This window comes from Tamandua tetradactyla, chromosome 1, assembly GCF_023851605.1.
Source record: "Tamandua tetradactyla isolate mTamTet1 chromosome 1, mTamTet1.pri, whole genome shotgun sequence".
Lineage (NCBI taxonomy): Eukaryota > Metazoa > Chordata > Mammalia > Pilosa > Myrmecophagidae > Tamandua > Tamandua tetradactyla.
This window is the reverse complement of record NC_135327.1, coordinates 224,328,257-224,354,249: the sequence shown is the minus strand read 5'-3', so window position 1 is coordinate 224,354,249 and position 25,993 is coordinate 224,328,257. Positions and strand designations below refer to the sequence as shown.

Sequence of the window (25,993 nt, the reverse complement as noted above, 5' to 3'; positions counted from 1 at the left end):
ACCAGTTTATAATATTTTAAAAGTTAAAGCACAGAGGGCCATGCAGTAGTGGCTCAGTGGCAGAATTCTTGCCTGCCATGCAAGAGACCCAGGTTCGTTCCCTGTTGCCTGCCCATATAAAAAAAAAAAAAAAGTTAAACCACAGAAAGCTTTACTGTGACATAAAAATGAAAAGCAGAGACATACAAAGTGATGCCTCAGGCTCTAGTGGAGCAAACAAACCGTCTTACGGGCCAGGGCTGCTATGACATCAATGAGCCTCAGTTTATTGCTTAAACAACAGGAGTTTATTGTCTCATAATTTGGGAGGCTGGAAGTCCAAAGTCAAGATGTCGACAGGATCATGCTTCCATAGCTCAATCTCTGCTTCCGTCACTCAGCTGTCTCTCTCCATCCGTTCCTCTTCCTGAACCCAAACTTCCTCAGCTTATAAGAACTCCTGTTGTATTGGATGAGGGCCCACCCAGATTCAGTTTATCTCTTCCTTAACGAATAGTATCTTAGAAGATGCTATTTACAAATTGGTTCACATCCTCAAGACTGGGGGTCAAGACCTGAACGTGTCTTTGTGGGAGGATGATTCAATCCATAACACAGACCAAAACTCAGAAGTTTAAAACAACCACTTACCATTTCTTGCAGGGATTCGTGTGTTGATTGGCCTCAGCTGAGTGATTCCCCTTGGTCTCTTGCACAGTTGAGTTTAGGGCAGGTTTGGGGCCAGAAGCACCTGAAGGCTTGACTGGACTAGAGGGAGGGGGTTCAAGACCATGTCTTCCCTTCCTTTTCAGTGTCCTGATGCCCCTCCCTGTGGCCTCTATCTCTGACCCAGTAGCCTGGACTTCTTATATGATGGCTCAGGGCTGAAATAGGCAGGAGTGGACACTTCCAGCCAAGTGTTAAATTCACCATTACTTCTTCTGCATTTAATCAGTGAAAGCAGTCCCAGACCCCACCCAAATTTTCCTCCTCTTGACCCAGGAAGAGATATGTGATCACGGCCATCTCTGGAAAATACAGTCAGCAACAAATGGCAAAAAACTTAGATACGTAAGTCAGAAACAAATTTTCCTTACAATTATGCACAAGTCAAATAAAATGAAAGGGCAAAACTATAAAATGATAACCCCCTAAAAGAACATATCCTCACACACACACACAAAAAAAAAAAAGAAAGAAAGAAAGAAAGAAACGAAAAGTAGTAGAATTCTTATTCCAGGCAAACCCAACTTCCTTGCCAGAAGGTGAGAGTATCTCTTGCCAGGAGGAGAGGAGCCAAAATGCATGTTGGATATGGTGGACATGCTCAAAGAGTGATTCCACAAGACACACTTAAAATCCAACTCATTCATTAGAATTTCCTTACAGTCCCATAGCACACACCATCTAGCCATGGTCCTCACAGAGATTTGAGGAAGACCTTTTTATTATTCACCACCCAAAGAGGAAGCCTCCTGGGCAATTTTCTCCCACACCATCCTCCCCATGATGTTTGAGTCTTTCTTACTTGTGATTCGGCCTGCCATTTTCTTCCCCACCTCCCAAACCCTTTCCCTGCCACTCCTGTATCTTGAAGATATTTGGTGAGGGCTTCTTTTACCCTGGGGCCTTAGCTCTGTCCTGAGGACAACATTTCCACTGAAGCTATCCCCAGGGACAGCAGTTTATACTCACACCCATGTGTCTTCAGTTCAGAACGTGAGTTTGCGTTCTCCTTGCTCTCCATTGCTACTTGCAGACCTGTGGTAAGCCATCTTTATATTAAAAACAAAACAAAGCAACTTTCTGTCATGGGGCTTGCACCATTTAGCTACCTACCCTGTCTACTTCTTTGGAACTGTCATCCCCAAAGTCCCAGGCACTCTGGCTCTGTCATTTAAGAACTCTGGCACCTGACTCCCAGTCTTCCTTTAAGATGATCTTAAATCTTCTCATTCTGTTGGTTTCTGAGAGCCGCAATGACATCTCTGTCCTGGCTTCCCATCCAGGGAGCATTTCGTACTCTCAGAAGTGTCCTAGGTATCACAATAAATGTGGTCACCCTAATCCTGGATGACTTCAACAGCTGCCTGTGAGGATACATAGGCCCCTTGGTTTCTCACCTCCTTGACCACCTAGTCCACCCAGGCCCATGGTCACACCTTGGACATTGTCAGCACCCATAGTCCGGCCACCTCTAGGAGACTACCTACCCTCCGACCTCAACCTTTCAGCTGGCTTGTTCCACCACTCCCATTATGGCTAAACTCCCCTAACAAAGGTTGACCTGGCCCTGAGGGAGAGTCACACAGAGCAGATTGTTTTTACCATAATCCGTAGTCACCAGTTTCAAAACGACCCTCAGGCTGCCTGGAAATCCCAGTACATTTCTCTGATGAGCTCGCTCTCCCAGTCTCTGCAATGGCCTTATCAAACTTTCACCAGCTCCCAAAACGTATGAATGCCTATGTCCCAGCTCACTAAAAGCAGATGACTCTACTTCTTAGATAGAAGGTATCAGATGAGAACTTCCTTATCTTGCATCTACCAAAGAGGGGAAATCCTCATTTACTCTCACCCCAACCCACCCTCCTTCCTCTATGGTAGTTAGAAGCACTCTCCTTTCTCTTATCTAAGGGTCCATTCATTTACCTGTGCTTTGGATCCTATCCACTTCCTTAGTCTTAAGAACTTTTCACCATCAATTATCCCTCTCCTCTCTAATATTCAACCCCTCACTGTCATCTGGATTATTCCTATTTTAAAAATAAAGAAAATTTTCCTCAATTCCCTGTCTCCCTCCCATTGTCTTCCTATTCCTCTCTTCCTCTTATGCAAACTACGAAAAAGGGCTGCTTTGCTCAGGGTCTTCATTTCCTCACACCCCATCACTCCTCCAGCCCCATGGTTAAGTTAAAAAACAGCTCTCCCCAAGGTCAGTGGGCATGCCCCTGTCTTGATCCTATTTGTCCTCTCAACATCATTGGCCGTTGCTGCTGGCCATGCCTTCCCACCCTGTTGCTGTGACTTCCATGACACTGCCCTCCCCTGTTCTTCCTCCTGCCCCTTTAAGATGATGTCTCTGGTCTCCTTTGCAAGCTCCATCCTCCTCTGCATTGAAAGGTGAAAGTTCCTTAACGGGTAGCCTCAGGCCTTCTTCTCTTTTCACTCAATCCTCCTTAGGCATTCTCATCAATCACCATCCAAGTACAAATTACTTAAAAATCGTTAGCAAGAACTCTAAACCTTACCTTTCTGCTGAGCAACAGACCCGTATACACAACTCTGACTTGACGTGTTCGCTTGGATGTCTCAAAAACTAATTAAAATAAAATTCATTACCTTCCCCTCCCCAGCATTCTCTTCCAGGGATCCTCATCTCCGTGAATGGCACTGTCACTCATCATTATACAAATCTGATTCTTAGACATAATCCTTGAATCCTCCCTCTTCCTCAATCTGCCCATGTCAGTTCATCACAATATCTGCCAACAGATACCTAAACATGTCATTATAATCTTGCATGCAGCCTAGCTCAGAAGTCTTCCTGCATGCATTCTTTTCCTAATCTGACCAATTTCCCAAACCATGGCTAGAGTGGCTTTTCCAAAACATCAATCTCACCACCTTCCAGCTTAAACTATTTTAGCACAGTCTCATTGCTCCTAGGGTAAGAAAACAATCCTTGACATGGTTCCATACAGCTTGGTCTCTACTGACCTTCCAAACTAGATTATGTTCAATTCCTCCTCCCTTCTGTTTCCCTCAATAGTCCCATCACCAAATACTGCTGGTTCTGTGATGAAAAATATTTCTTAACTCCAAACTCTTTCCCCCTTTGACACTGTTAGAATCCTCACCAAAGCTACCATCATCTTTCATCTAGAGTACTGCCACAGCCTACTAAGTGGTCTTCCTCTGCCTCTTCACTTGTTGCATTCCATCCATTTTCCAAACAATCACCACCCAGCATGTTGGCTTACAGCACAGATGGATCAAACCATGCCACTCACCTGCTAAAAGCCTTCCCACAGCTCCGCATCACAATTATAATAAAATCCAAAGTGCTTATCACTGGCCACCAGCCCCGCTTGGTCTGGCCTCTGCTCCCTGACCCCTTCCCTTTACCACTGTCCTTCCCTTTCGTGCTAGTCCGGTCACACTGGCCTTCTTTCCAACCTTCTACATTCCCATCGCAAGTCCTTCTTGCTCTTCCTTTGGCCAAAATGCTTTCTCAGGTCTCTGGGTGGCTCACTTCTGCAAAATGGTATTTCCTGACCCTGTCCCTTTTACCCATCGTCACTCTATTCCATTGCTTGACTGATTTTCAATATGGCACTTTTAACTTTGCTCAGAGCCCACCCATGGCTCCCCCCAGCCCCAGCTCACAGCACAGTTCCTGCCACACCCCACAAGGGCACACATGGCCTGGCCACTTTGCTCTTTGATCTCATCTCTTACCTGTTCCCCTTCATTACTCCAGCCACTCTAGCTTCCTTGCTGTTTCTCCAATGTCCCAAGCACTCTCCTAACAGGTGTTTTTGAGCTTGCTGCTCTTACTGTCTGGAACATTTCTCACTGAAAACTCCACATGGACAAATATCTCCATGACATGTAGATCTCAGCTCAGGTCACTTATCAGAGGAAACATCCATGAGAGTGGGAATTCTGTGTTTTCTTCACTACCACTTTCATAGAAGAGTAGAACGTCCGTCTGCTTAGAAGAGGAGTCACTCCAGATATTGTTTCCTATTAAATAAATGAACTGTCTGAAATTGCCTATTAATTTACGTGTCTTTATATCTTTATGTCTCCACACCTTCCCCATGCCTGAGCCCCTGGAAGACACAGCTGTTTGGGGAAGAGGAGTTTAATTCAACCACATTGACAAATCACAGTTTTTTTTTAAAGTTGCAAGTTTACAGAAAAAAAATTTGCAGTGAATACAGAGTTCCCATATACCATACACGTGCACAGTTTTCCCCTTCATTAACATTTGCATCAGCGCAGAGCATTTGTAACTAATGAACGAACATTATTGTAATTAAACTGTTAACTAAAGTCCACAATTTACATGAGGGTTCACTCTTTGTATTGCACCAATTCTACGGATTTTTAAAAAGATTTTTATCATCGTACACATATACAAAATAAAATTCCCCATTTGAACCACTATCAAGCATACAATTCCGTGGGGTTAACTGCTGTCGGTGTTGTGCCATCCTCACCACCATCCATCACCAAAACTCCTCTATGACAAACAGAAACCCTAGACGGATAAAGCTCGACACACCATCACTGATTTTCACTTTTGTGTGCTTTCAGACTCCCCGGGTCACTTTCCCTGAGGAGACTCCACTCCCAACTGCCAGGGATACGTGCAGCCCCGAGGGGGGCCAGTGCTGACGCCTGGACTTACTTTCATCCGAGAATCTTGGCAACAGGTACCCGTCCATGGGAGCGCTGGGTCAGAGGACAAAGACGCTGACGTTTAAGGAGATACTGCAGGAGGCCCCTCCACGGGGCTCCTTCCATTTTGCGCTTCCACCGGCAATACATGCGCTTGGCCGTTGCTGGGGGTCTGGAGAGTTTACCAATGTGACAGCTGAGACAGCCCCTCCCAGCGCGCCCGGCCGGCGGGGACCGCTCACCACCCTACCCCCCTCCCCACTCCGGCGGCCACGGCCGGTTCCCCGGCGGGCGGGCTGGGGGCACCGAGCCCCTCTTGTGGGCCGCGCGTCCCTGGGGCCCCTGAGCAACTGCCAGAAAGAGGAAGCACAGAAGGGGCCGAAGCAAACGCTTAGGAAGGCCGATGCAAAAGAAATCGGGTTCTCCGGCTGCAAGGAGCCATCGTTTGACCCAAACCCCTCACCCCAAATGTATCCGGAGGACCAAGATGGGTCAATTCGCGAAGGGACGCTCCTGGGAGCACAACGCGGCGGGGGGAGGAGACGGGAGGGACAAGGGACTGAGGCGCAACTTACCCCCGGATTACCAAAATTAATTAATCCACTAATTAATTCTCCAGGGTTGTGTATGTATGGGGGTGGGAGGTGGGGAGTAAGAGGAAATGAAGCCCGGAGCCCGTGAGTTGGCTACATCAGCCGCCGAGTTTTCAGGGCCCCTTCTGCGTCGTGGGCGCGGGTGGTTTTGTCGCCAACCTCGGTGAAAAGCAGCGCGCGGAGCCCCACGTCTGCGCGCTGCGCGGGGGCAGGGCTGACACCACTTCCTGCCCGAGGCGGCGGACCTCGCGCCCCGCGCAGCCCAGCGTCCCTGTCGCCCTTCCCGCCGTCGCCGCCGCGCCCCGCCGCCCCGCGCCCACCGCGCCCCGCCGACCTTCAAGGTAAGCGGCCGGCCGGCCCCCTCCGCGGGTATCGCGCAGCCCCGGCCCTCGGCGCTGCCCCCCGGACCATGTGCCGAGGCCGTCGGATCCCGGCCGGCCCAACTCCCTGGGTGGCCGCCGGGGACGCGCGCCTCCGCTTGGCCCCTGGACGAGCGGGTCCCCGGGGACCGTCCGCGCCCTCCGCGCCCCAGGACCCAGCGCGCGCGGGGCTCCGGCTCGCCTTCCCGGCGACCTGTTGCATCAGAGTTTTTGTAAGTTTCCTACCCAGGAACTTACAAGGTCCTGGGAACAACCGGTGTGAGCCGTTGTCTGCCCGACACTGTCCGGGAGCCCCAAGCGGGCCGAATCTGGAGGCATTCCCGGGACATTTGAGGGCACTGCGGATTCTGCCAGGCGTGGGAACACTGGAGAGTGTCCGTAGTCTGAGAGTGTTTCAGTCCTTTAAAATGTCAGACACTGTTTCTTGTTCTTAAAATGAGTCGTTCCCCCACCCCCACCCCACTCCCACCTCCACCACCCAGTGATTCTCCTTTTCATTTTAAAATAGGGGAAAGGTGTGGACACCGGGCACATGTTCCATAATTTGGATCGGAGGAGTGCTGTTTGGTAGCTTGAAGGAAACTGGGAGGATCTTATTTCTGGGATGACATGGGCGCAGGGAAGCAGCCGGGTGCACCTGTCTGTTACTTTCCTTTTGGGGACACAGTTCTTGGGTTTCATGCCGGGGTGGAGCATGTATACGTGTAGGTGACTCCTGGTTGCGCTCACGGAAAGTGGTTCCAAAAGTTTTAATGGGGTGATTAGGGAACGAAAGATGAGGTGTCTTCTCGAAAGTAACGTAAGGAAAAGGCACGTGAGCTTATAACTTCCAAAGACGTAGTTCATGGCGGGACAGTGTGGTTTAAACAGAGGTGAGGGTACCAGCTACTACTACTTTTAAATAAATGTTGGGCCTTTTGGATATACCTCCAGTGGCGATTTTCCCTCCAGCCAAGGTGAAAGTCAGGGATGGCACAGGGTGGTTTTAGAGCAATGCTAGCTTTTCAAAAATCCTCAGAGAAAGTCTCTAATGTCTTCCGGATGGTATTTCCTGTCTGCCCCATGTGTTGTGAAAGGTCTAAGAAATTTACCGTCATCATCAAGCTATTGCAACTTAGTCACTTTAACACTGTTACTACTGTCCTTTCTGTGTATTTGAGAAACTATGGGCTCTAGTTCCTTTTCTGCCATTAGCTAGACATAGATTTCTCTTGGTTAAATTCTTTAGCCTCGAGTTCCTCAGATCATTTATCATTTATCAGTAAAGTGAGATTGTTAGATTTGATTATTGCCATCATTAAAATAGCAATTCATGCAAAAAAAAAAAAAGCAATTGAAGAACTGCTTAATAATTCTGTGAGCAAAACTCCCTGGAAAAGTTAGAATTCACCAATAACAAAGAATGGAGAAAAAAAAAGAAAGGAGGAAATAATAATGATAACAGTTTTTGTCAAATTCTGAAATATCAGCACCTCAAGGCCTTTTGTTTCTGAGGAGTTGCTCTCAAAAGGAGATGAGGGCGGGCCACGGTGGCTCAGCAAGCAGAGTTCTTGCCTGCCATTCCAGAGACCCAGGCTGGATTCCTGGTGCCTGCCCATGCAAGAAAAAAGTAGAGTCAGTTCTGGCCTATAAAATATCAAATTTCCATTCTATTGAGGTGGGAAATTATGGGTCCAAGCTTGAACACATCAACTTTAGATTCTAAAATTATCAACTGTTATTTCTCAAAAAATCTAACTTTGTAGTATGGATCGGTTTTGGGAATTAGTTATTTTAAATCTTAACTACAAAACTAGCTTATGTAGTGTACATTAAATGTTTTGTATTTTATATCCTGAAAATGTAGGTTATATTCCAATTCCCTATAATTTTTTACCTTTATTTAGTCATAAATTAAAAGTTCCAGATAGTTTATTAGAATGAGCTATTCCTAAAGTTCATTGCCGTAAATGTCTGTTTGATATGCCACTTTGAAGTTTCTTTAGGCCACCCTACTTTCAAAAACATTATTTTCCCTTACTTCTGATTCTCTTCAGTTTTAACTACTTTTTACCTAAAACCCTTTAGTGAGCCAAGAAATCTCATAATGAGCTAACTTTGTATTTCAAAGTCTGACCACAATCTTCACAATTTTATAGAACCTCATGAGTTTATTTGACAGGCAATTGAAAATCTGATTAATTCTCACTTCAAAATAAAAGAATTGTTGTTATCAAACACGTTTGATATTTTCGGTGTGAAAACAGGTATGTGTTTTATGTCACACTCCTGTCATCAAAAATGGCAAGTGACTTGAAGTTTAAGCATCTGTTATAAATTCCGGTGCGTAACAAAGGTCAGACTCCGAGGTGTTAGAACGATACAGCTGGTTGTACAGTGATGTTTATTTGTGGCAATTAGGATGATCAGGAGAAGCAGGGTCTTTAGAGGAATCTGCTGTGGATCTGGAGAAGTAACGATTTAGTTGCTCTTGAAAAGAGGCAGCAGCAGCACAAGGAGGGGTGCTGAGCCCGCAATGTCCCCACAGCAGGGCAGGGCCTGGGTGGCCACGGGGACAAGAGGACACGGCCGGCCGCCACCGCGCACTGCGGCCCGGCCCAAGCGGTGGCACCACAGTCAGGGCCCAGAAAGTGTTTGCTAAATGTGCAGAAACACCACTTCCGCTTCTGGTTGTACCATCAACGTGTTGCAAGCCCCCAAGTTTCACTGGGGCACTTGGGGAAACCCGGAGAAGCAGACGCAAGCAGAAAGGTGGCAGCCCTCCAACACACCACACCCTCTCCTTACATATTCTGGAGGCTGGATTCACGACTCAGTTTCCAGACGCTTCCTGAACATTAGCTGTGAATTTGAGTCATTATGAATCGTCTTATGGGAACTATTTCCACTTCTTCTCTGCCTACACACACAGTTTTCTCTTCAATTACCAAATGGTGGTAGCAAATTGTATGAATTTTAGTTAGCTTATATTGTGCACGTGCTAACCAGCTTAGATGTGTCATCTCCTTAATCCCACATTGCAAGATAATACTATTGCTACACCTCTTTTTTCAGTGAGGAAATGAAATCACAGAGAGGTTGGAAAATTCATACAGCAAGTAAGAAGCCAAGCTGACGTTTGAAATGAGACTCTGATTTTCTAGCATCCAGGGTGCTGTACAAGGGGCTTGAGCTAAAGTGGTGAAAAAACAGAGCGTGTCCTCATGGGGCTCGCAGCCTGGTGGGGGAGACATAGAGAGGCAGTTACAACCTTCACACCCAGGACTAGGCGGGGGTGCTGTCAATGCTCCTGCATGAAACGGGCTCAGGGAAGGGAGGGTGGGCAGCCAAGCAAAGAACCTGTCTTGTTGGAGTGGGAAAACAAGATAGTCCAATCAAGTCTGAAGTTATTACCGGGCATATATGTATTTTGAAAAAAATAACCTCTTTGACAGCAATCAGGTTTTCATTTTTGTCTTAATGATATTCTAATTCCTCATGACAGGCTGCTAAGTTGATTAAATCAACTGAAACAGTGAGTATGATATTTTTTTCCTAATTTACTGGAGAGCATTCTGATTTGGTCCCATATCGCAGACTCATCAGTGAAATGGTTGGTGGCTGGCAGGGGCAATAAATGCTAAGTCCCACAATAGTTTTGTTTCCACACAACTTAGCTGGAAGATATATATCCAGAGAGCTACGGCCCATCAACCTGGAGAGAAATAATAAGTGATATCAGAACAAGTGACCACTAAATTAGATTTATGTCTTGTGCTTTTGGGGTTTTTTCCTTTACTTTTTAATTATAGAATATTTTGTACGTACAGAAGATGGCATATGAGATCTGTGTAAGGTCCAAGAATAATAATGATGAAGCCGACATCTGGGTACCTAACAGCCAGCTTAACAAGCCAGCCATCACCAATACATCATCTGGCTCACACCCAGTGGCATGGCCATATGCCCCCCTAAATGTAACGACTGTTCTGAAAATCTAATTTAAAAAAAAAGGATTTATAAAGAATGCACACACGTTTGCAAAGGATGATGTCAAACTAGGGATTACAGAACTTTGGCACTTGGGAAGCTGGAATTAGAATTCAATTCCTATCCACCTTAGGCATGTTCATAGATAGTCTATGGCTAAGGAAAGACGGCTTACTGTAAGTGTCATAAAAACAAAGTGGGTTAGAAATGGTGAAGAGTAAGTTTGTGGTATAGTTAATAAGTGAATGAAGTGAACAACATACATCAGTGGAGAATTATAATTTTTTAAGTGTAATAAAGAATATATCATTTAGGAACAGCTCAATTTTCCATATTACATACACTCCCACTTCAAATACAATTCAATCATTCAAAAAAGATTTTTCAAGTACTAGCCTAAGTGCTTGGGATATGTCAATGAACAAAAAAGACAAAGATCTCCACATTTTTTCGGAGCTTATATTCTAGTGGGGAGATGAGACAATAATCGATAAGCATAGTAAATAAATAAGATAGACACGAGTAATTGAAAAGTACTGTGAAAAGAAGACAAAGCTGAGCAATGTTAAATAAGGTGGTGAGGCCTGGCCTCACTGAGAAGAAGGGATTTAAGCAAAGATTTTTCTGGGCATAATGGAGTTAACCAAAAGGGCTCTCAGTGTTCCAGGCAGAAGGAACAGCCAGCACAAGGCTGTAAGGCCTTCCTTTAACTTAAGTAGCATAAAAGCAAAGTGGATTAGAAAAAGTTAAGAGTAAGTCCCACGGAAATGGTCTGTGGTGTCTGTGTAATTCCCCTGCGCTGCCTGGGGGACAAGAAGAGCTGTGGAGCTGGAGGCAATGAGCAAGGCAGAGAGTAGTAGGAGATGTGGCTGGAAGGTAAGAAGGCATGGGAGACAGATCTTTTAGGCCTTTTCCTCGGAGCAAGATTGAGGGGCCATTGCAGGGTTCTGAAATGAAGAGTAACAAGATCTGACTTACAGCTAAAGGCTCGCCCTGCTGCTGTCGAGCATAAATTAGAAGGAGCAAGGAGTCCATTGGGAAGCTTCTGGACTCTGCATGTATTTTGAAGGGACAGCCGGCAGGGCTATGAAAGAAAGAGAAGTCGAAGAGGGCTCACGTTTTTGGCCAACAACTAGATAGATGGGTGGACTTGCCGTCAACTAAAATAGGGAGGTTATGGGGTGGGGTTCAGAAGTTCAGCCTTGGACATGGATATGAGATATCAGTTGGTAATTGCTATGTGCTTATTATAAATTAGGCTAAGTGACTTAGTTTCCTGACTGCCAAAACAAATACCATATAGTGGATTGGTTTAAGCAATGGAAATTTTTTTGCTCATGATTTTGAGGCTTGGAGAAGTTCAAAATCGAGGTGTTGGCGAAGCCATGCTTTCTCCCTAAAGACTGTGGCATTGGCTCTGCCAGCCATCCTTGGGTCCTTGGCTTTTCTGTCACAAGGCAGTGCATATGAATGTGTCTTCTCCTTTCTCTTCTGGGTTTCGACTACCGGCTAGCTACCCCTCTGTTTTAGTTTGTTGATGCTGCCAGAAATCAATATACCAGAAATGGAACAGCTTTTAAAAAGCAGAATTTATTAAGTAACAAGTTTAAAGTCCTAAGGCTATAAAAATGTCCAAACTAAGGCATCCAGGAAGAGGCAGCTTGGCTCAAGAAAAGGCAGTGGGTCTGTAACACCTCAGTCAGCTAGGAAGGCACGTGGCTGGCATCTGCTGGGGCTTTGGCTTCTCGTTTCAAACAGCTTCCCTGGGGCATTTTCTTTCTTTCTTCATCTCCAAACCTGTCTGTATCAACTCTGAAGTTTTTTCCAAAATAGTTCCCTCTTAAAGGACTCCAGTAAGTGACCCACCTTGAATGGGTGGAGACACATCTCCATAGAAACCACATAATCAAATAGATCCCACCCAACAGTATTGAATCAGATTTAAGAACACGGCTTTTCTGGGGTACATGACAGATTCAAACTGGCACACCCTCCAAGCAGCTTTCGCTCTGAGGCCTCCAGCAAGAGGCCTCAGAGAGACCCATCCTGATACAGTTGGCCACACCTTCACTAAAAATATCATCTGCAAAAAGTCCTATTTATAAAGGGTTCACACCCACAGGAGAGGGTTAAAATTGAGTACATGTTTTTCGAACGCCCATAACTTAATCTGCCGCTGTCTTTCTCAGTAATATTTGAGAAGGTACTGCTGTTATTCCCATTTTACCCATTAGAAATGTCCAGGATTCCACAATTTGAGAACTAGAATCTAAAACCAGATCTTTGGGATCCTAGGGCCTTTAACCGTTCTTTTAAAACTTTGGTGAAATTTTTGGCAAATCTTGATTATAAAGATGAAGTAAGGACTTCCGGAGAAGATGGCGGCTTAGTAAGACGCGTGGGTCTTAGTTCCTCCTCCAGAAAAGCAACTAAAGAAACAGAAACAATACAAAACAGCTCCCGGAGTCACGACAGAGACCAAAAAAGACAGCGTACCCCATTCTGGAACGGCTGAACGGGTAGGGAGAATCCACTGCTGTGAGATACCCGAGGGGTGCACGTTTTCCCGGCTGGGGTGGCTGGCGTCTGGGGTCCCCTCCACGCACGTGGCTCCCCGGTCTGACTGGGAACATTGGATAGCGGGGCCCTCCCGTCACGCTTGGCGTCTCGGGCCAGCTGGGCAATTTGGACCGGCACTCCCCCAAGCCACGGCCAGCGACCCCCGCCTCCACGCGCGGTTTCCCGGGCCGACTGCCCCGCAGACAAACAACCGCCACGAGCGCCACCTACTGGGCAGGAAAAGAAAAACAGAGCCCAGAGATTCCACAGAAAAACCTTTCAACCAGCTGGGTCCCACACCCAGGGAGATCTGATCAAATGCCCAGACACCAGCAGAAAATAATGGATGACGCTCGGAAAATTGAAGATATGGCCCAATCAAAGGAACAAACCAATAGTTCAAATGAGATACAGGAGCTGAGACAACTAATGCTGAATATACGAACAGAAATGGAAAACCTCTTCAAAAATGAAATCGATAAATTGAGGGAGGACATGAAGAAGATATGGGCTGAACAAAAAGAAGAAATAGAAAATCTGAAAAAACAAATCACAGAACTTGTGGGAGTGAAGGACAAAGAAGAAAAAATGGAAAAAACAGTGGATACCTACAATGGTAGATCTAAAGAGACAGAAGCTACAATTAGTGAACTGGAGGATGGAACAACTGAATTCCAAAAAGAAACAGAAACTATAGGGAAAAGAATGGAAAAACTTGAGCAGGGAATCAGGGAACTGAATGACAATATGAAGCGCACAAATATACGTGTTGTGGGTGTCCCAGAAGGAGAAGAGAAGGGAAAAGGAGGAGAAAAACTAATGGAAGAAATTATCACTGAAAATTTCCCAACTCTTATGAAAGACCTAAATATACAGATCCAAGAAGTGCAGCGCACCCCAAAGAGAATAGACCCAAATAGGCGTTCTCCAAGACATTTACTAGTTAGAATGTCAGAGGTCAAAGAGAAAGAGAGGATCTTGAAAGCAGCAAGAGAAAAACAATCTGTCACATACAAGGGAAACCCAATAAGACTATGTGTAGATTTCTCAGCAGAAACCATGGAAGCTAGAAGACAGTGGGATGATATATTTAAATCACTAAAAGAGAAAAACTGCCAACCAAGACTCCTATATCCAGCAAAATTGTCCTTCAAAAATGAGGGAGAAAGTAAAACATTCTGAGACAAAAAGTTACTGAGGGAATTTGTGACCAAGAGACCAGCTCTGCAAGAAATACTAAAGGGAGCACTAGAGTCAGAACCAAAAAGACAGAAGAGAGAGGTATGGAGAAGAGTGTAGAAAGAAGGAAAGTCAGATATGATATATATAATACAAAAGGCAAAATGGTAGAGGAAAATATTATCCAAACAGTAATAACACTAAAAGTTAATGGACTGAATTTCCCAATCAAAAGACATAGAATGGCAGAATGGATTCAGCTTTAAGACAAGATAAACTTATGAACCATATAATAACATGGATGGACCTAGAGAATATTATGCTGAGTGAATCCAGCCAAAAACTAAAGGACAAATACTGTATGGTCCCACTGATGTGAACGGACATTCGAGAATAAACTTGAAATATGTCATTGGTAACAGAGTTCAGCAGGAGTTAGAAACAGGGTAAGACAATGGGTAATTGAAGCTGAAGGGATACAGACTGTGCAACAGGACTAGATACAAAAACTCAAAAATGGACAGCACAATAATACCTAATTGTAAAGTAATCATGTTAAAACACTGAATGAAGCTGCATCTGAGCTATAGGTTTTTGTTTTGTTTTGTTTTGTTTTGTTTTGATTTTACTATTATTACTTTTATTTTTTTCTCTATATTAACATTCTATATCTTTTTCGGTTATGTTGCTAGTTCTTCTAAACCAATGCAAATGTACTAAGAAATGATGATCATGCATCTATGTGATGATGTTAAGAATTAATGATTGCATGTGTAGAATGGTATGATCTCTAAATGTTGGGTTAATTTCTTTTTTTCTGTTAATTAAAAAAAAAAGAGAGAAGGGATAATTGGAGATGAAGGGATACAGACTGTACAACGGGACTGGATATAAAAACTCAGAAATGGACAGCACAATACTACCCAATTGTAATGCAATTATATTAAAACACTGAATGAAGCTGCATGTGAGGTATAGGTTTTTTGTTATTGTTTTTTTTGTTTTTTTTTCTTTCTATTATTGTTTTAATTCTTATTCTGTTGTCTTTTTATTTCTTTTTCTAAATTGATGCAAATGTACTAAGAAATGATGAATATGCAACTATGTGATGTTATTAAGAATTACTGACTGTACATGTAGATTGGAATGATTTCTAATTGTTTTGTTAATTCTTTTTTTAATTAATAAAAATAAATAAATAAAAAAAATCAAAAAAAAAAAAGAAAAAAAAAAAAAAAAGATGAAGTAAAAATATAGCCAGCTTATCCACAGTGCATAATATTCATCTCCATGTGAATCAAGACAGTGGAAATTATTTTTAATGAATGCAAAAGCAAGAAATGATTAAAAAGCTCCATGTTCATACATAAAATCATATAGAATGCAAAGGCTTTTATGAACATGCAGTTTAGAAAGAGAACTGTGAGTAAGGCCAGAGGCCTTTTCTACAAAAGAGCTTTTTATGCCCAGAGGTTAAAGATGTGTATATTTTCAAGATCTAAGACCTGGCTTGGAAGAAAGGTGGGCTTCCTTCTTGCATAGCTAGATGGCAGATGTTAGAGACATTTAACAAGTGTTAGACTCAAATGTTAGAGACCTATTGAAAATTCACTAGCAACTGTGGGAGAATGTTAGAGGACACTGTTTAGAAAATATTTGAAAAGAAGAAGGTGGTTAGAAAGCAGCTACTAACGGAAGGAGATAACTGGCACTTCATTTATTTTATAGATATTAAGGCAGCTTAATTCTGAAATTGTAGTATTTAGTAGAATAGTGCGTAAGCCTTGACGATCCTTTGATTTCACAGGGCAAAAGTCCTGTCTGAATTAAGTACCTGAATTAAGGACATATAGTTCTGTAGGGAAAAAATCCCACAAAATCTTTTTCAGGAATTTCACATCATATTTTTTTGTGTATTATTGCAAATAAATTACTGATTAAGTGAACTTAACGTAAAGCTTTTTATGGTATTAACAGGCTCCTTCATCTCTGCTAATAACATAAAGTTCACACCAGACTATTAAGTCAATGCACCAGTTAGGTTCGATAAGGTAGCATTGTTTTCCTTGTAGGATAATGACTTCTTTCTGATTAAATCCCCTAAAGGCAATCGTGGAGCAAACGTACACTCTTTTTAATACTAATTCTGAGCCATTATATTTCCATTATAAAAATTCTCTAAGCAACAGAGGAGACAGTGTTTGAGCTGTAACTGTGAGTAAATGCAATGAAAAGATGGCTCTTTATACTATTAAATAGAGAAGTGGCACACCAAGTAGCTCATTATACTGTCATAGCAGAAAACCTTTCCTCAAATCTGCATTTACAGAGTGACGTAACATACTTTAACACACACTAGAAGAATGCAGCTCTGCTCAGCATAACGCAATTGGAACTTTATTTTTTTTTTCAGTTTCAACGCACATCTATTTGAGGGCCAAACAGTGAGGGGGGTATCAAATAGGGTAGGCTATGGCCCCTACCTGCAAGAAGCTTCTAGTCTAATGGAAAGGATGGGTATATCAATAGAAGCAGCCCAGAGTGTAATGTGCTGGAGTAGGCAGGAAAATAATATGGTGAAGAGAGTGATTGTAGAAAAGATGTTACAGGGAATGGCCAAGAGGTGCTTTGAAGGATAAAGGTGTTTCCAGGTGGCCAGGTGGAAGAAGTGCCAGGTTAAACAGTTCTTCAGTGCTGGGCACAAAGTGCCATGGGAAACTGAATTGACACTGGGTGAGAAATATTCAGATTACATTCACTGGAACCCACCATTTTCGAGTCAAATGCTCAAGCACTCTTAAGCACGGAACTGTAGTACGCTAAAGCAACTCTGTTCCAGAGAAATATAATGCAAACCACATATGTAGTTTTAAATTTTCTAGAAGCCACATTAAAAGTGGTAAAAAGGAACAAATGAAATTAATTTCAATAATTTTTATTTAATATAATCTATTATCTAAAATATTGAGTTCATTAATATTCATTGTAATAATTCACATTAAATTTAATGTAAGTAACATTAAAATTATCGATGAGCAATTTTATTCTCACTTTTCCCACAGTAAGTCTTCTAAATCTAGTGTTTTGCACTAACAGCACCTCTTGATTCAAACCAGCCACAAATCAAATGCTGAGTAGTCACATGTGATTAATAACAGAGTGGACAGTGTAGCCTTGGATAAGGGCATAGATATTGTATTCTGCTCTCTGTGTTGATTCTGCAGCTGTGTATAGAGGATCTTAGATGAAACCGGAAGTAAGCTGGAGACAAAATAAGAGAGCAGCATTTTCTAACAGTATGGTACCTGTACCTGGAGCCTGATTTTAATTCATGTTTAAACCTACTAACTGTACTCCAGACTGCTTTATTAGATCTCTAGCAACAAAAACAAACAACTGAAAGTGTCATTGCTTAGTTTTTGTTTTCATTCTTTCTCTTCCCAACCCCCTCCCCCTTTTATTCTACGGATTCTGCCTGAAAGCAAAAGGGACTGAAAAAGAACTGGATCAAATAGTGGGGCAGGACTCTCCAGCCCACATCCGGGAAATATGATCTGTTGCCCTAGCCAACGCTGATTGCCAACCTCCCCTTTTTTTTTCTTTTGCTTCCACCTGCAAGTTCACGAGAATAACACACTTCTCATCAACAGCTCTCTTTGTAGTTAATAATTCTCAACCCCAGAAATATACCTTCCTTTTGGAGCAGGAGGTAGTGCTAAGATGGGCCTCTGGGGTTGGAGGTGCCTAAGATGTGATGAAGAAAAGGCCCCAGGAGATGCCTGTGCAATGCCCTCCTGTTCAGGGTGGGTAAGAATCTCTGTCCTAAAAACTGTACCTGGAGATGTCCTTCCCACTGGCTTAGTCCTTTCAGATATGTGCTTCATCTCCTTAAAAATGCCAATCCAAGCCAGTCTCCAGCCACACACAAATGCAACAGGGAGCCCAAGTAACCATACAGCTGTGGACTTAGCAAGTGTGTGTGTGTGTGTGTGTGTGTGTGACTGACACTAATGTCTACTGGTAGTTTTAGAGGGAGAATGTAATGGTTTTAAGCGGTATGTACCCCAGAAAGATATGCTCTTAAAGTTTATCCATACTTGTGAGTGTGAACCCATTGTAAGTAGGATCTATTGATGAGGCTACTTCAGTTAAAGTGTGACACACCTCAATCTGAATGGTCTTAATCCTGTAACTGGAGTTTATAAGAGAATTAAACTCTGACAAAGAGAGAAAGGTACAGAAGCAAGAAATTGATAGCAAGGACACCTGTACGAGAAAGGAGAGACCGGTAGATGCCGCATGTGCCTTGCCCTGTGACATAGGAGCAAAGGCTCACGGGCAGCCAGTCTTTGGGAAGCAGGCATTGTCTTGATGATGTCTTGATTTTGACTCTTTTTTTGCCTCAAAACTATAAGCTTGTAAGTTAGTAAATTCCCATTGTTAAAAGTAAACCATTTCAGTGGCATCTGCTATAAGCAGCCTAGGAACTACAACAGAGAACATAGCAATACAATGTTGATGGCGCTGCAGCTGGTGATGATAATAATAAGGACAAGTCTGCAATAAGCCCTTTTAAGATGCTCTCTCACCCCTATGAGGTAAGGGATGTTTCACCACCACCTAACAAATGCCTAGACTAAGCAGCAGCCCAGGATCACCCAGCAGCCAAGAATATTCTGAGTCCATGGCATGGATGGATGAAAATACAAGATTCCTATGCCTGCACTTCCAGGGTGGTATAAGAGACAGACTTGCGATCAATTCTGTGAGAACCAAACACATAGACACTGTCACAGAGGTGTGAGCAAGGCAGCCATGCACTTATTCCTCTTATGAGTCACAGTCCATGTTTTGAGAAGGCAGCAGGGCCCAGTGATGATAAACATGAGCTTTAGGGGGAGACCTGGTCACAGACCAGCCCCACACTTGCTACCTTCATGACCTTACACGAATTATTCCATTTCTCTGGGCCTTAGTCTTATAATCTCTAAAAATGAAATAACGTCATTATGCATTGACTATTTTGAGAATTAAGTGAGACCCATAGGTGTCCAGCTTATGGTATCAATACTACTATTCTTATTTTAAAGTAGGTGCAAATGCATATTAATAATAGCTAGCATAAGTTGAGTCTAAGTGCCAGCTGTGGCATTGTGTCAATTACTAAGAAAGTTGAGGTATGAAATTTTGCCCCTACAACATAGTTGAGGAGATTAAAAAAATACATATGTATATATATATAAAGAAGCATGCAACCCGTAAGGCATCTCATGAACTTTCAAACTGGTGATCCTAAGTCTGCTGCTTCAGGAGTTAAGAAGAAGGTAGGTTACTGGGATCCAGCAGTTGACATGGAACTGGCCTGGTGTAGTTGGTAGGACCCTATGAGTGGAGACAATGGGAACGACGGCACAGAGGCAATACAAATGTTCTGTGTCGGGCCAGAGGAGCGAACTGTTCGCGCTGTAAGCAAAGGTCTAGTGAGGAGAAGGGCATGGACACTAGACCGGAATAGCACATTGGGGTGGGCTGGGGATGAGTCTGCCTGTCCTGGTTCGCTGGGGCTGCTGTGCTAAATAGCACCCACCATTGGCTTAACAAGAGGGATTCATTGTCCCGTGGTTTCAGAGGCCACAAGTCCAAATCAAGACGTCCACAAAGCCATGCTTTCTCCCCAAGTCTGTCACGTTCTGGTGGCAGTTCTTGGGCTCCCCGGGTTGCATCTCTGCCTCAATCACATGGCCGTCCCTCCTTCTGAATGCTCGTCCAGGTTCTGATGACTTCTGGCTTTCTCTGACATCTGGCTTCTCTCTATAAAGCCCCCAGTAATACAGATTACTGTCCACCCTGATAATGGGGTGTAGGATCTATGTTTTAAAACTGAGGATTCATTTCCCTGCTGGGTTAATCAATCATCTTTCTTTGGGACAGATTCAATTTAAACCAGACTTCCTGAAAGTGGGCTCTTTATAGGCAAAATCACAAATTTATCCTAAGTCTGCTTGGGTTGGTCATGAATTGTAGCAGTATAATACTTATTGCTACAGTTCCTTATGCCTCATAATGCCTGGTTCACTGCTACGTGCATTTGGCACAAATGACTCATTCAGTGTTTTTTATTGAATCTGGAAACAACTGTAAGTTATCGTGTCACAGAAAGAGAAAGACCCCTTTTTTTCTTTAAATATTAAAAAACTGTGCCCTCAATAGTATCCATTAAATACTGACTCATACCATACACAAAAATTAGCCCAAAGTGGTTCATAAATCTAAATGTAAGAGCTAAAATTACAAAGCTTCTAAAAGAAAGTATAGGAGTAAATCTCTGTATTACTTGAGTTAAGCAGTGATTTCTTAGCTATAACACCAAACACACAACTGACAAAAGAAAAAGGTAGTTAACTTGCACTACATCAGAATTGTACACTTTGGTCCTGCCAACAATATCATAAAGAAAGTAAAAAGGCAGTGCACAGAATAGGAAAAAGTATTTGCAAATTATATAGCTGACAGGGGATCTGTATTCAGAATATTTAAGGAACTCTTACAACACAATAATAATTTTTTTGTATGCTGTATGGTGGGGGTCACGTTTCATTCTTTTTCCATGTGAGTATCCCTAGTTGCAGCACCATTTGTTGAATTTTGGGGGTGAGGGTGGGGTGGGGGCAGTGCATGGTCCAGGAATCAAATCCGGTCTCCTACATGGCAGGTGAGAATTCTACCACTGAACTACCCTTGCAACCCAATAATAATTTTGAAAAAGACATATAGCCCAATTTAAAAATGGGCAAAGGATCTGAACAGACATTTCTCCAAAAAAATATCCCAGAATGACCAATAGGCACCTGAGAAGACAGTCCACATCATTAGTCATCAGAGAAATCCAAACGAAAACCACACATGAGATACAACTTGACACTCACTACAATGGTTAACATCAAAAAGACAATCCATGGCAGGTGTTGGTGAAAATGTGTGCAAATTGAAATTCTCATGCACTGCTGGTGGAATGTAAAATCATGCCGCAGCTTTGGAAAACAGTCTGATCTTCCTCAGAAAGTTTAACTTGGAGTTATCATATGACCACTCCGAGGCACTTCTCCCAAGAGAATGGAAAACGTACATTCACACAAAAGCATATACATGAATGTTCAAAGCAGCATAATTCATAATAGCCAAAAAGTGCGAATGAAATGACGAATAAACAAATAAAAGGTGGCATTTTGATATAGTAAAATAATTCATCCATAGAAAGTAAAGAGATGATACCTGCCGCAGTATGGAAGAACTTGGAAACCATTATGCTGAGTGAAAGAAGGCACACAAAGGACCACGTATGGTATGATTCCATCCATATGAAATGCCCAGATGAGACAGATTTATAGAGACAGAAAGTGAGAGTGAACTCCAGGGGAGGGGGTTGGGGAATGACTGCTAATGGCTGTGGAGTCGCTTGCGGGGAAGGGGATGTTCTAAAACTGCATTGTGGTGATGGTTGCATAACCCTGTGGATATACTACAAATAATTGTACGCTTTAAATGAAAACATTCTATGATACTTTAATTGTATCTCAGTAAAGCTGTTTAAGAAGAATATCGAGCACAGGACCTGTGTTCAAAGTAGGCGCTTTCTGACCCTGGATGCACCAGGAGAAATCTGTGGTCTTGGTTTTGGTACATTAAGTCGAAGAACTTGATGTGCCAGGAAATTCTAAAGGAAACAACAGTTTTAGCAACAGAGTGGGTTTCATGATCTGGAAATCTTGGATGGATATGTGGAAGATGAAGTGTGAGAGGTTGAGACAGTGGAAAGATTTAAACACCACGTTAAGGGGTTTTGCTTGTATCCGATGGACAGTAGAGCCCCTGCAAAGTTTTGCCCGTTGAAGTGATACGAACAAAACTGGGTTTTAGGAAGAAACTCTGGTGGCATTATTAAGGGCTGACTTTAAGAGGGCAAGACCAGATTCAGAGAGAGAAATAGTAAGCAGGTGGAGGCGTCCTGGTAAGAGATGTGGAGACTTGAGCTACGATGGAAGTTGGGATGACTCCAACAGGCTTTAGAAAGGTTCCATTGATCAGACATACCGACTGAGCCATCTGGGGACCTCAGGAACAGGAGGTGAACAAGAAAAAATGGTTTGGGGGAGATAATAGGGCTGTGGATGAGGATAGATTTACAATATGATATCTGGGTTGGCTGCAGGGAGGAGACACAGGCAGGTGAGATTGAGGCTGGTTGTTGCAAACCTCCACAGCTGTGAAGTCAGTTCACCCTTTGCTGCTTCTCCAGGCCTTTTCTTTCCCTTGTTTCACCTGCTTTGTCACTTCCTGTTGTGGGGCTTCAATTTCAGTTCCACAATTCTGGTACCTCCCACATGTGAGTTTTTGGTGTCTTCTGCCCAAACAACTTGTCACAGTCTGTGATTTCAACAGCTCTGTTGCACTCCTGACCTCAGATTTGATTCTCATCCATGGCAGTTATGTACTGGTCTTCTCCCTAGCGGCTAAGATAACCTCGGGCTTGGCTCTTGCTAGCCAACAACCTGTATTGGCAAACCGGGGACCAGAGATAGGGTGGGGAAGAGGGGGCTGAAAGGAGGAAGAGTTTGACTCTGGTCCTGTATGTCTGAAGCCCTGTGGAAATGCTTTCAGGCAGCAGGAAATATAATGGAAGGGATACGAGTGAGGAGAGAGAGGGAAGCACGAATCAGGAAGCCTTTCTACTTCACTCTTCAGCAATAGCTACAGAAATTAGATAACAGGATTAAGTATACTATAAAACAAAGATCAGGGATACCCTGAGATCATCTGGATGACAGCTAAAATAGCTAAATAACTTTTCTGAAGTGATAAACTTGTGGTAAAAGCTGCGTATGTATTCACATTTATGAAAATCTGGATATTTTTACCTTTCTCAAGACAAGCCTGCTTGGACAACAAGTACAAGAACATAATGGAAGGGTTCTTGGAAGTTTTACTGTGCCCTTTCTGGAAAAGTCCATGAGAATCTAATTGAGGGAATTAACAAAGTACATTAATTGAAGAAATTAACCAAGTATATTTTCTGGAATCACCTATTTTTCTCAGTGCCCATATCAAAATGAACATTAATTGGATCTTCAAACATGATTTGTCTTTTTTTAATGCAATTTTATTAATATATATTTTATATCCGCATACCATGTAACCATTTAAAGTATACAGTCAATGGTTCACAATATCATCATATAGCTGTACGTGTAGCATCACAATCAGCTCTTTTTTCTTTTTGGTGACAAATAACATATAAACAAAAAAGCAACAACTTTCAAAGCACAGTGCAACAAACAGCTGTCAGAGTTTGGTATGGGCCACCATTCCACAATTTTAGGTTTTCATCTCTAGCTGTTCCAAAACCCTGGTGACTAAAGGAAATATGAATGTAATGATTCAGCACTCATACTCATTTATTAAGCACTATTTTTTCCATAGAACTCCACTGTCTCCTTTGATCTTTCTCCCACTCGTTAGGGGTATTTGGACTATGCCCATTCTAACTTTTTCATGTTGGAAGGAGCTGTCGCTAATGTGGGGTAGGGGAATGGAACCAGCTGATGTTCCTGAGAGGCTGGACCCTCTGCATTTCAGGACTTATCTGGTCCAGGGACCCATCTGGAGGTTGTAGGTTTCTGGAAGGTTACCCTAGTGCATGGAACCTTTGTGGAATCTCATATAACATCCTAGGTACTCTTTAGGATTGGCAGGAATGGTTTTGGTTGGGGTTTGCCCAAACCAAGATAGGTAGCAATATCACACTGAAGCTTGCCTTAGAGTAACCTCCAGAGTAGCTTCTCGGCTCTATTTGAACTCTCTCAGCCACTAATACCTTATTTGGTACTCTTATTTTCCCCCTTTTGGTCAGGATGACATTGTCAGTCCCACGATGCCAGGTCCTTATCCCTGGGAGTCATATCCCGCGTTACCAGGAAGACTTTCACTTCTGAATGTCATGTCCCATATAGGGGGGAGAGTAATATTTCACTTGTAGAGTTGGGCTTAGAGAGAGAGGCCCTATCTGAACAACAAAAAAGATCCTCTGGAATTAACTCTTAAGCATACCTATAGGTAGGCTAAGCTTCTCTGCTGTACAAATGAGCTTCACAAGAGCAAGCCTCAAGATCAAACGCTTGGCCTATTGATTTGGGTGTCCCTAATGTTTGACACAGTATCTGGGGTTTCCCAGTGGTAACATTTAATAGTTCCACATTTTTTCTCCCATTCATCAAGGGGACTTTGCCAATACTTTTTGATTATCTACTTAATACTCTTGGATGTGTGCAGGCATCACATTAAGCTTTGCAGAATTAAATGCCCTCATTCTTATTCTGGGCTCCCTGTGTTTGGGTTGTTTAAATGATCTCTCAAGACAAGTTGAGTTGGATTATGTGCTACAGAAAATTTAACTTCTGGACAAAGTAAATCTTTCTTTTTTAGAGTAGGTGATGTTCCTAAATAAGGACAATATCTTCCTTACCTCTGTATTGTGAATTAACTTAATCCTGACCTGATCGGCCTTATTCTAAATACCAGATTATACTTACATAACACAGCCTCTCAAAATCCAGAAGTAGCAATTAATGATATGGCTCTTATATCAGTACATCGCTGGACAATTGTAGTGTTCTGAAATAAAGTATTAATGGTAAAGCAGGCATAAAGCAAAGACTCTATAAACTAGCCCCTCAAAATTAAGAATTTTTAGACTTTAGTCAAGAAGGACAAGGAACTACTGCAAGCATTTGTCTTCCTCAAATGGGCCCCCGGAATTGTAAAGGGACGTAAAACCAAATAGGGCCAAATGGAGAGGAGTCCCATTCCCCTTTGCATGGATGGCCCTCAGGGGAGCCAGACAGGTTTTAACTTCTGGTTTTGCTAGCATGGCCCTTTGGACTACTTCTACGGACTTCAAACCCGTTGCTTGTTGTTTTCGTGGTGATGGTTACTCTTAATCATATAACAAATCGTGAAATGAATGCAACATTACAGAAACTTTGGAAAATAGAGATTAAAAAGGCCAGTACCCTACCACAAGCACTATTTCACGTGTCGATTTATATCTTCCAGGGTTGTTGCCGTGCCTCTGGTTTTCTTACATTATTGTAACATTTGCATGTAAACAATTTTGTATCCTGCTTCTTTTACTTAACATATGTCATCACCGTCTCTGAAGTCTCATTTTAATGGTAGCAAAGAATACACTGAGTCAATTACATTAATTAATTCTTCCCATATTCGTTGGATATTTGGATTGCTTATAATTTTCAAAAATGTTGCGTTTTTCCTCTTTAGGAATTTAGGGTTCTTTCATGTTTTGTAAAATCTCCTTTGGTTAAATTCCTAAAAGAATTTAGTAGACCAAACCGAATGAACGTGTTCATGATTCTTCGATGCAAATTTTCTAATTGCTTTCCAAAAGGGTGTGTGTGTGAGGGTAGGAGATGTATAGGGTAAAATATGCACAGCATTTTTTTTAAATAGCCTTAATGTTCTGAGTCTATATTTTTTTACTTTATAAATTCTGAACACATTTTCAATTCAGTAGTACTCTTTTCAGTGTTCCTTTGTATTTCGACCTATAGACGTTCTGTAACTTGTTCACTGATTTCTTGTTGGACATCTATTATCTAACTTTTATGGTTATAAACTCACAGTGCTCCTGAAATATTCTTGCATAAATAACTGTGTGTATGGTGAATGTATATACCTATGCAAGAACTTCTGTGGGATAATACAAAGTTCATCTCTAAAAGAATCCCCCATCCTGTATTTCTACCAGCAGCATATCAGATTACCAATTCCCTCACACCAAGAGTCAGCAGACCACTTCCCATGGGCCAAGTCTGTTTTTGTCAATAAAGTTTTATCAAAACACACCCACGT

General features: G+C 42.6%; 1 protein-coding gene and 2 long non-coding RNA genes across 4 annotated transcripts in view; 1 reads left to right on the top strand and 2 right to left on the bottom strand.

Annotated features, from left to right (window-relative positions):
- Positions 1-252: 252 nt before the first annotated feature.
- Positions 253-4,212, bottom strand: LOC143677476 (uncharacterized). Of its 2 annotated transcripts, none has more exons than XR_013172617.1 (4): positions 3,993-4,212; positions 1,675-1,754; positions 631-747; positions 253-439 (listed from the first exon to the last, which is right to left on the bottom strand). It is a non-coding gene; the product is annotated as an uncharacterized LOC143677476 (long non-coding RNA). The 2 variants fall into 2 exon arrangements; XR_013172616.1 differs by having other exon boundaries at positions 1,675-1,740.
- Positions 4,213-4,734: 522 nt separating this feature from the next.
- LOC143677481 (uncharacterized) lies at positions 4,735-6,110 on the bottom strand. Its single transcript, XR_013172620.1, has 3 exons — positions 5,964-6,110; positions 5,399-5,560; positions 4,735-5,248 (listed from the first exon to the last, which is right to left on the bottom strand). It is a non-coding gene; the product is annotated as an uncharacterized LOC143677481 (long non-coding RNA).
- A 154-nt stretch (positions 6,111-6,264) lies between these two features.
- APBB1IP (amyloid beta precursor protein binding family B member 1 interacting protein) overlaps positions 6,265-25,993 on the top strand; it is a 114,722-nt gene continuing 94,993 nt past the window's right edge. Inside the window, exon 1 of the mRNA XM_077153445.1 lies at positions 6,265-6,322. The gene's annotated coding sequence lies outside the window, so the exon portion shown is untranslated. The remainder of the gene's footprint in view (positions 6,323-25,993) is intronic.